We start from the raw sequence: 9,796 nt of genomic DNA on the forward strand, positions 1-9,796 counted from the left end.
GGCTGGGGGACAGCACGTGTTGCATGGGTACTTACTCAGGCGTAACCTACTGTTGATTTCTTATTTATTAAAAAAAAAAAAACTTGATAATTTTAGCTTGTTTTCTTCTCTAGCGAATGACCTTGTTTCTCTAGTTTTAGACTTTTAGTAACTAGACGCTTAGATTTGAAGGCCCAAATTCGGTTTGGTGCTGCCCTCAACAAACGGATAGATCAGGGATGTGAAGTGGTCGGGTTTTGTTTGGGTTTGGCCCAACCTAAACCTGACTCTTAACTCCAAAACTAATCCAACTTGACCAGGCCAAACCTGATCCAACCTGCTGGAAACATTGTACACTTGGGTAGTGTAGGGTTGTGGGAAGAATTTACCGGTAGGAGACCCAGAGTGGTTGTTTGGTCATGCATGTAAATGAATAAAAATGCAAGTTTGCTTTTTCTTTTTTTAACGTGTTTTTAGAGTGTTAAACAAACTGGGATCATTAGACATGTCGATGTTGAATTATTTGAATGCGGAAGATGATTTACATCCATACTTCGAATAGAGAAGATGAACCCTCTCTTCCTAAAATGATTTGGACTGCCAAAAATATAGAAAGTTTGTTTCCATGACCAAAAGTGTGCACTCAAACATCATACAATAGTATTGTTTATGCGAGAACAGAGATTAGTGAAACTTCAAATATATTGAAATACATAATTATTGAATAATATATATTACATCCAACTATCCAAGGTTTAAACATCAAAACTCATGCCTATGCTTACTTTTAGTTGGTTTTGACCTGTTGACAGTGGGCGTTTGTACAACAGCTATTTTTTTTTGGATAAATTTCTTAAATTACTCTTTTGGTTTGGTTAATTGATTAAGTATACTCCTACTATTTGACTATGTTTAAGTTTAACTCTATTCCTACTGTTTCAAAACATTACCATTATAGTTAAATATTAATGGAAGGGTTGAAATCTCAATTTTACCCTTCTGTTAAATCCAAATAGTTCTCTCTCTGTCTCTCTCATTCTTTCTCTTGCACAACAGTCACTGTTGTCACTGCTGCGTTCCTTTTTCCCCTTCTCTCTCTCTCTCTACTTCTCTACCTAGGTCATCATTACCATCGGACTTTCCATCTGCTCAACGCTTCCCAGATTGTCCTCCGTGATCTCCATTTTGGGTATGTTGTCGAAACCGTCACTGCTGATGAATGGAGAGAAGAGAGAGATTGCAGTGCCGGTTGAAGAAATCGTACCTGCCTTCTCCTCCACTACACAAGCCACCTGCCTTGAGGAGAAAAATGAACCAATCTCAGATCTGGGTTCATATCAGAAACAATACAAGGAGGTGACCTACAGGTTGAAGAAATTGCGGACAGCAGCAATGACGACCACCGCTGTCTCTCTGAAGTCCTTTTCAGTTTGCCATCTCTGAATCCCATAGCCGGTGAAAGGGGACTATTCATTGTCCCTTTCCTCTCGATGTGGTGACTAAACACCAGCACGACCTCAAGTAGCAGCTGCACTATCAACTCGTAGGAATCTTTGTTGTGGACAATTTGAAAAGCTGCTATCACCGAAGATATGGATGATCTGAAGAAGCTCTCAGATCTGAATGGACGACTGCCATTCTTCTGCCAGCGGGCTTTGGCGGTTGGATTTTGAGCGAAATATTGAGATTGGTGTGAACGCAGGTCAAATCCCACTCCAAATTGGCGTGAACTCTGCTGTTGGTTCTGCTTATGCATCAATGGCTTCCGTTGTTGGATCGAAGAGAGCTTGGAGTCGGGCCATGATTTGCAAGATTCGAAACCGGCAATAATCTGATGTTGACGGAGACGGTTGGAGGAAGATAGAAGATAGAAAGAGGTCAAAGGAGGAAGGGAATGAGGATAACATTGGGTTTTAAAAAAGTTTAAATGGTCACGTGGTGTCACGTGTGTATGAGTTTTGATGAAATATTAATGAATGCTAACAGTAAGAATAGAATGAGAGAGAGAGAGGACAGAGACAGTGGTGGCTACTCCAGTTCTTGCTTTTAAAAATATGGTCATTCCTGAACCACCAGATATGATAAACAATAACAGAAAGCCAAATTAAGAAATCCCTTTTGTCTTTTTTATTCTCAATAGAGGCTAGCACTAAGACAACAGTCTACAAAATTGAATTTTCCACCAAATTTAAAATGAACCCCATAGGAGATGCGAACCAGATTGCTCGTGCAAAAGGACACTGAAAGAAAAAGTGGAGAACTGATTCATTTTCAGAATTGCAAAATCAGCGTAATGATGAACCAAAAAGCCTTTAAAAGTGATAACAAAGCCTCTCAATAGCCGCCAGAGGAACAATTTATATCTAGGAAGTACTAGAAGGGCCCAACTTTTCCAAATTAAGGACAAGAGGTCAGGATTTAACGTAGGAGTACGTTGGGAAGTATGATATTGAATGGCAGACCCCATCGTAAAGGTTCCCTTATTACTAATAGTCTAGAAAGTCGGTCCCTTAATGGGTCTAGTTAATCAACAAGGTCCACCTGTGATTGAACTGCTGGTTCAAAGTGGCCATATTCCATGTCCCCATCTATTATATCTGCAAGTCATTTGAGATTGTTCCCGGGTAGGGGGACCCATAGGGGCCAACAAACCTTCAACACTATTTATCTAGGGGTTGTCCCACACTGTTATCTCCCTAGTAGACCGAACCATTCTAGATGAATGGGCAAATTTTAAAAAAAATTTCTAATCCTTTTAGGAATCGAATTCCGTATGTTTTGAAAAACTATATTTTTTTTTTGGATAGGTCTTGCATTGAACCGGGCCAAATTTGAAACCAAACAAAGAGGGAGATATATACCTAATACAAATACCATAAATGCAAATCCCAAGGTGGAAGTTCATGCCCAAATCAGTCCTAAAACTAGCCTTCACTGAAAATGGTGCAGTATATAGGTGAAGCTGATTCAACAACACATTTTTTAGCAAAACTACAACCCAACTACTTGGATAAAACTGGGGAAGGTGAGCTTAAAATTCCTATGAATTTTTTTTTTTTTTTGCAAAAATCAAAAGAAAATTGATCTCTATCGGTCATTGAAATCCTAGGTCATGATTGGAAGACAAAAGAGAACAAGAGAGAGTGGTCTTTTAGTCCGGTCACCCTCTTCTTCTTTTATCTCCTTATAGAGCACTCTCCTAGTTGAATTAGGAGATTATACAAATCTAATTTAGATCTAGACTCTATTCAGAGATAAACCTTATCCTCTTAAGAGGATAGGTGTTCCATACCCATTTCTACACCCAGATTTGACCTAGAGCACATGACAACTTAATCTTATTAATTATGGGCCTTAAGGCTCATTTCCTTCAAAGGCTTACGACCCAAGATGTTACATGGCCAACTTAGTCCTAATTTGTATGGCATGGGACCCCACAATGACCTCACATAAGTCTACATGGGTTTAAACATTTATAATTTTTACCGTTTCTCAAACAACTACTAACGTAGTAAATGGGTGAAAACGGGTTGTATCCATAGGGAAGCAAGTGAAAAATTAATATATACTTAGATCCGGACAATACAATCGAGAATTACAGAAAATAAGAAAATAAAATCTATTATTGCTGAAATTAAATGTTTTGAATTTAAACAAGACAATAAATAAAAATCAGAATTTAATAAAGTTTGAGAATCAACAAAGGAAATAAAAGAAATAAATAAAAAAATGATCCAGAATTCAGATCCGGTGGCAGTAGCTGTAGATCGACCAGACAGCTTGCAGAAACTCCTCCTGACAAGAACCGGGCGTCTGTCCTTTCTACAACCCTCGAACCCCTCGAGACACCTTAGCTTTGAACTGAACGAATTCAGATCTGCAAAACAGAGAAATGAAAAAAGAATTAAATCTAAAATATTACATAAATAAACATAACAAGAAAGAAAATAAAGAAAAGAAAAGAATGGTTGATCAGATCCAGTGGCGGTAGTTGTAGAATGGTTGAACAGCTTGCAGGAACCCCTCCTGACAAGATCTGGGCGTCCTCCCCTTCTACAACTCTTCAATTCCTCAAGAAATCTTAACCTTGTTAACTGGGTGAATTGACCAACCCCTTCTACAGGGCCCCTAGGACCCTTTTTATAGAGAAGGGTGGACACAACTGGAAATAGAGAGAAAGATGGGGGCAACAACTGGGATTTAGTAAAGTTAGGATGCCCTAGGGTTTCTAATGGATGATCAAGATGGTTTTGGGGTGATCCTATGGCTGAAAATGGAAGGAGAGGGCACCCAATATTATATAGGGCTAAGATTTGGGTGCCTAGAAATGGAGGGTGTAGATTAGAACATCTAGGGTTGAAGGGTTAAGATTAAAAGAATATGTGGTGCCCTAGATTGAATGGTTGGGATTAGGATGGAGGGAGTGGCTGAGATTTAATGGTGAGGATTAGCAGAATAGGTGGTGCCCTAGGGTTTAAAAGCTATAAAGGAGAGCCTTAAAGTGAGTGGTGGAGATTAAAAGAGGTGGAGGGTGGTGCCCTAGGGTTTGCTAAGTGTGAAAAGATCAGGTTAAAAAGGCTCTCTAGGGTTTGGTAAGGAGAGGGGAGCATGGTAATACAATAGGATGGGTCCAATTAGGTTTAGCAGATAGGAGGCGCCCTCCTGTTCTTAGTTCTTTACAAAAACACCCATTTCTCAGTTGTACTTTACACCAGCTTCCCAAAATTTGCATTTCAGCCATGAAACTTTCCAGTTTTGCACAAAATTTGTATAGAGACTCTCAAAGGCCACATAATTGATTTTAACTGGGAAAAGAGTGCACTCTGACTATTCTAAGGCCGAAAATACCCCTGAATCGATGCCCTTAAGGCATCAAAATGCAGGGTTATCACACCCCCCAACTTAAACATTACTAGTCCCTTAGAAATGCAGCCTTAAAATTATACTGAGTATAAAGATCTTTCCCATTACAAGGTCATCCCTAACAGAATTAATCAAGCATCTTGATTCCAACAATCTCAAACTCTATATAGATCGATATTGGGCTTTAGGGGTAAAATTGTCTTATTTTGAATATTACAGAAACATGGCTTAAAAATCTTATTTACCCTTCCATTTGCAGACTGCCTTGATAAAATGAGATTGATTTAAACTCAGATAGGTATTCTTCTTATCATTTTTGCCAACGGATTTCTACCCCCCTGAATTTGTTATGCATACTTATCTTTATAGCACCTTTCACCATTTTACGCGAATTTTGACACTTGCCTTAGGTGAAGAGACCTGGTTACTAAGTGTTAGGTAAGTATCTTTGGCATTCCCTTTTTTGTTTGACGTGAATCTCGACACTTGACATAGGTGAAGAGACCTGGTTACTAAGTCTAGGGTGTCCATTGACCTTTTATTCTTTTTCTTTTTTGCAAAACTGTTTAGGGTAGTCCATTGTCTCTTAACAATTTGAAGATTTTTTTGTCTAATTTCTCAATCTTTCTCTTCTTATCTTTCCAGGGGCAAACTTGGGGGTATTTTCAAATTTCTAAACGATTTCGACAATATTCAAATCGGATAAATTTTTACTCCTATCACTTGTTACTAGTTTCTACAAAATTCAATATTCTTTTATCTGTTTCCTAAACTTTTTCTGTTTGGGCATCTCTTTTAATGGAAAATTTTTAAAAATTTTAGTGAAATTTTAATTCTACATATTTAAAGGCTTAGCTTCACAATTTTTTCAAATTTTCTCTCTCTTTCCTCACCCCCTGACTTAAATGCCATTGTCCCTAATGGCATGACTAGAATGATGCAAAAGAAGATTTGGGCCAAAGGGAACAACGAGTAGGGTTTTCCTAAGGGGTTCAAGGTCTACCACCTAGTATCGAATCAAGAAAAAAAACTCTAATCCTAAAATTAAATAAAAAAAATTTCGTTGGGTTGCCTCCCAACCAGCGCTAAGTTTAACGTCTCCAGCCGGACACATTCACGTGCTTTCTTCATATAAACTCTTCGACTCACTTTCATCTTCACACAAATAGGGCACAGACTAGGCTAACCAAGGGGTAGACAAGTCATCTAAAAATCCATCCACTATATCTACCGTAAATCCATCTCTTCCTAGGTTTGAATACTTGGAGGCACTAAAAACATTTAACTGGACCTCCTGCTCCCCAAATGAAATGTCCATTTCCCCCGATTTATAGTTGGTGTTTGTATCGACCATTGCTAGAAATGGACATCTTAAGATTATCGGGATGTGGTTCAGATCCTCGGTTAAGGTCATTTCTGGGACGATAAAATCCATTGGGAAGTGACAACCTTCTACCCTGACAATGACGTCCTCAATAACACTTCGAGGAGTCTTGACTGACCAATTAGCGAGTTGCAGAATTATTGGGATAGGTTCTAATTTTCCGATCCTGAACCTGTCATGAATGGACGAAAGCATATTTATACTGACCCCAAGATATAATACAACCCGATCAAAGGCGATTCCAGTGCTGACATAGCTTATGAGAGGAGCACTAAGGTCTTTCATATTCTGGGGGAGTTGATTTAGGAGAGTTGCACTAACATCTACCGAGAGCATTATTCTTTGTAGGGCCGATCGTGTCTCCATCATTTGAGTACACAACTCTTTTAAAAACTTGGCATAGGCTGGGATATGTTGGATTGCGTCGAAGAGAGGGAAGTTAATATGGACTTCCTGCTCTCCTCGTTGCGAGCCTCTTTCTTTTTTCGCCACGGCCCGACTGTGAGTGCAGTTGGAAAGGGAACTACGGGTTGGTTTACTATATGCTCTTCTTCTAAAGTTTCCTATCCTTCTTCTTCTCCCCCCAACTTAGGGTCTTCCTACTCCTTTTCATTAACTCTCTTTTTCTCATATGGGTCCTCTAAAATCCTCCCACTCCTTAAGGTTGTAATAACCTTGGTATTTTCAGGCTGAGGGTCCTTAGGAGGTGGTTGAATCTATTGTGGAGGAAAACCTGATGGCTAATTTCTAGGAGTTGCAACCGGTTAATTCGGTATTTTCCCTACTTCTCTCCTCGCCTTGGCTTTCGGGTAGCTATCCTATTTGGCTCTCTAATCTATCAATGGACTGATGCTGATTCAGGATCAGCTACTGAAGCTGCATGAATTGGTCATCTACTATACGTGCTTGAGGAGGTTGTGGGTAAGCCTGATAAGGTTGGGCCGGTTGGTTCCTAGGATGCATCTGCTGGAATTGACATTTTATTTGTGGCCTCTGAAATTGGTGGGCCATGGAGTTAGATAGGTTGTATTGGGACTGTGTATAGGTTTGACATGGTTGAGCTGGTTGAGTCCCATGGTAATCATTGTACTCCTAGTGGGTCTGTGCTTCAGACCACTAAGAGTGCATATCTGGCAGGGGGTTTTCTTGGACTTGGGCCCTATAATTGAAATTGGGCTGATTTTCCCACCCAAGGTTATATGGACTAGAGAATGGGTTAGCCTTGGGTTGGAAAAATTTGTTGGCCACATGTATTTGGTTTGGACGGACTGGTTGACATGAGCCCGCCGTAGGGCACTTGCTAATATGATGGGCCAGGCTTGCACAAATGGAACATGTTGGATAGGATAACAAGGTTGGGTATGGGCCACTTCATTGATGATGTGCAAGGACTTCGTCAAGTCTTTGGGCCATACAACTAATCTTGTCTAGTTGTTGAGACACGTGTTAGACAGTCTTGTATGTCCTTAGCTTCAATCCGATTTGATGTACTTTTGTTATTTAGTGGAAATAAATAAAGTGCATGTTTGATTCATGTTGTTTGGTTTAATTCTGTGTAAGACCCTAAAACTGGACACTTACAGAGACTCGTGTTAGTTTTAAATATTCACTGCCGTTGGATAAGTCTGGGGAGATTTATCCTGCCAAGGCTGATACTGGTGTGCCACTAAGTGTTGGGATGGCCTGTCTCAGCCACCAGGGTAAGACCCGAGGCACATGTAGTATGGGATTACTTGAATCCTTGAACCGGACCAGATTTCCAGTATTGCCCTGGACCTTGGAGACAGATGGGCAAAATTGGAAAGTTACACTTGACCCCTGGACTCAATTATGACATTTCACTAGGTATCGAATCGGGCTGTCTTTGATATGCCAATCAGTGAGATCCTTAGATGGGGATCAAAACCTGGGTATGTTGGGACAGTCTGAGAATTCATCTGAGTGGGTGATCATAGTGACAGGATCAGCCCCTTTGTCGGACAAAGGGTAATGATCGGGAATGCACTCTCCCTGATGGAAACCAAACTGCCGACAGTTGATTTCAATCGTTGGAATTTTGTTTTGCAAAATTAATATATTTATATATATATGTACGGTTTCAAATTGTTTGCAAATTGTTTTAATTCCCGGGATCCATGTGAGTGGAGAGTGCGGCACTGTTCCTTGCAGCCGAGGGAGAGGTCTTCTCTTGTCGGGCAGTGCTTGATCATTATGGGCTGAGAGGTTAAGTGTAAGACCATTTAGAATAGTACCTGATGGGCTAATCTTGCACCTGCCCACAGTCCCTAGGTTTTTATAAGATGGCTTGGCCCAGGGACCACTTAATGTAAGTGTTGGGCCCATAGGGTCCATATGATGGGCTCAGGGGTTTACTGAGTCTTTCAGTGAATTCGGCTGGGCCTTGTATTAAAGGCTGGGCCGAACCCATGTGGCTGGTGTGTAGATCAATGTTTGGGTCCCACGCCATACAAAGAAGCCCAACTGGGTAACAGATTGGAAACTAGTTAAACACTGAACATATAATGGGCCAAAAGCCCATTTCGAGCTGGGCTGATATGATCACCCATCTATGGGGCGAATCTTAGATTAATGTTAGTAAAAGGATTGGGCCTTTAACCTTATCCACTCCAGGAGACCAAATTCAGATTATATTTGAATTTGGTAACCTCCTGATAAGATCAGGAGTAAACTAACTTAATCTGCAGATAGGATTAAGATAATCCCCTATCCAAATACAGATTTGGATTGGGATAACTCCTAATTAGGAGGTTTCTTAATCAAGAAGAAAAGAGGAGAAAAACAAGAGGAAATACATCAGAATTAGAACTAGGGTTTTGGTGAAAAAGAAATCTCCCTACGAATTGAGATCAGATCTCATTCATACTCCAGAGAGAGAGAAAAAGCAGTTCAGCCTTTTTCACCCTTGGAGTTCTCCTCCTGCCGCCGCCATCTACCTTTGCAAGATTCGATCTTTGAAGAAATAGGAAGTCAAGAAATCTATTCTTGACATCAGTCTTGCAAGAAAGACTGAAAAAGACTCAGTGTTTAGTGCTTCCAGAGGGTTCTTGCGAAGGATCCAGTGTGTAGGACGCACCCTGCTGGTTCTGTTCCATCCACAGCTGTGTCATCTTCAGCAGGAACGGATCTTGGTGCATTCTTTGGGCATGAACACCAACTTTGGGAGATACTGCTTCTCTGGATCAGGTATATTCCTCCCATTTATCTTTTGGTATAGATCTAGTTTGATTATGGTTCAAGTAGGATCCTTGAATATTGTATTCTAAATCTAGGGAATATGATTCCCAGTTGGGAGAAGGTAGGAAATTTTTGAAATTCGCCCCACCCATTCCGCAACCTTTATGGCGTCCATTAGATGGATCCTACCATTCTTTCAACACGTGGTTCCAATCAATTTGTGGCTCAGGTTGGAAGTAGTTTCTCATTCCACAAACTCCAGCCATTGAATTCATTTTATCTTATTTTAACCCCCTTTTTCTTCTTCTTTTTTTTTTTGAAATTTGAAATTTAAATTTTGAATTTTAATTTCAAATTTAGATCTTGAAATTTAAA

The sequence above is a fragment of the Nelumbo nucifera genome, chromosome 8, assembly GCF_055504915.1.
Source record: "Nelumbo nucifera cultivar China Antique chromosome 8, China Antique-T2T, whole genome shotgun sequence".
Classification (NCBI taxonomy): Eukaryota; Viridiplantae; Streptophyta; class Magnoliopsida; order Proteales; family Nelumbonaceae; genus Nelumbo; species Nelumbo nucifera.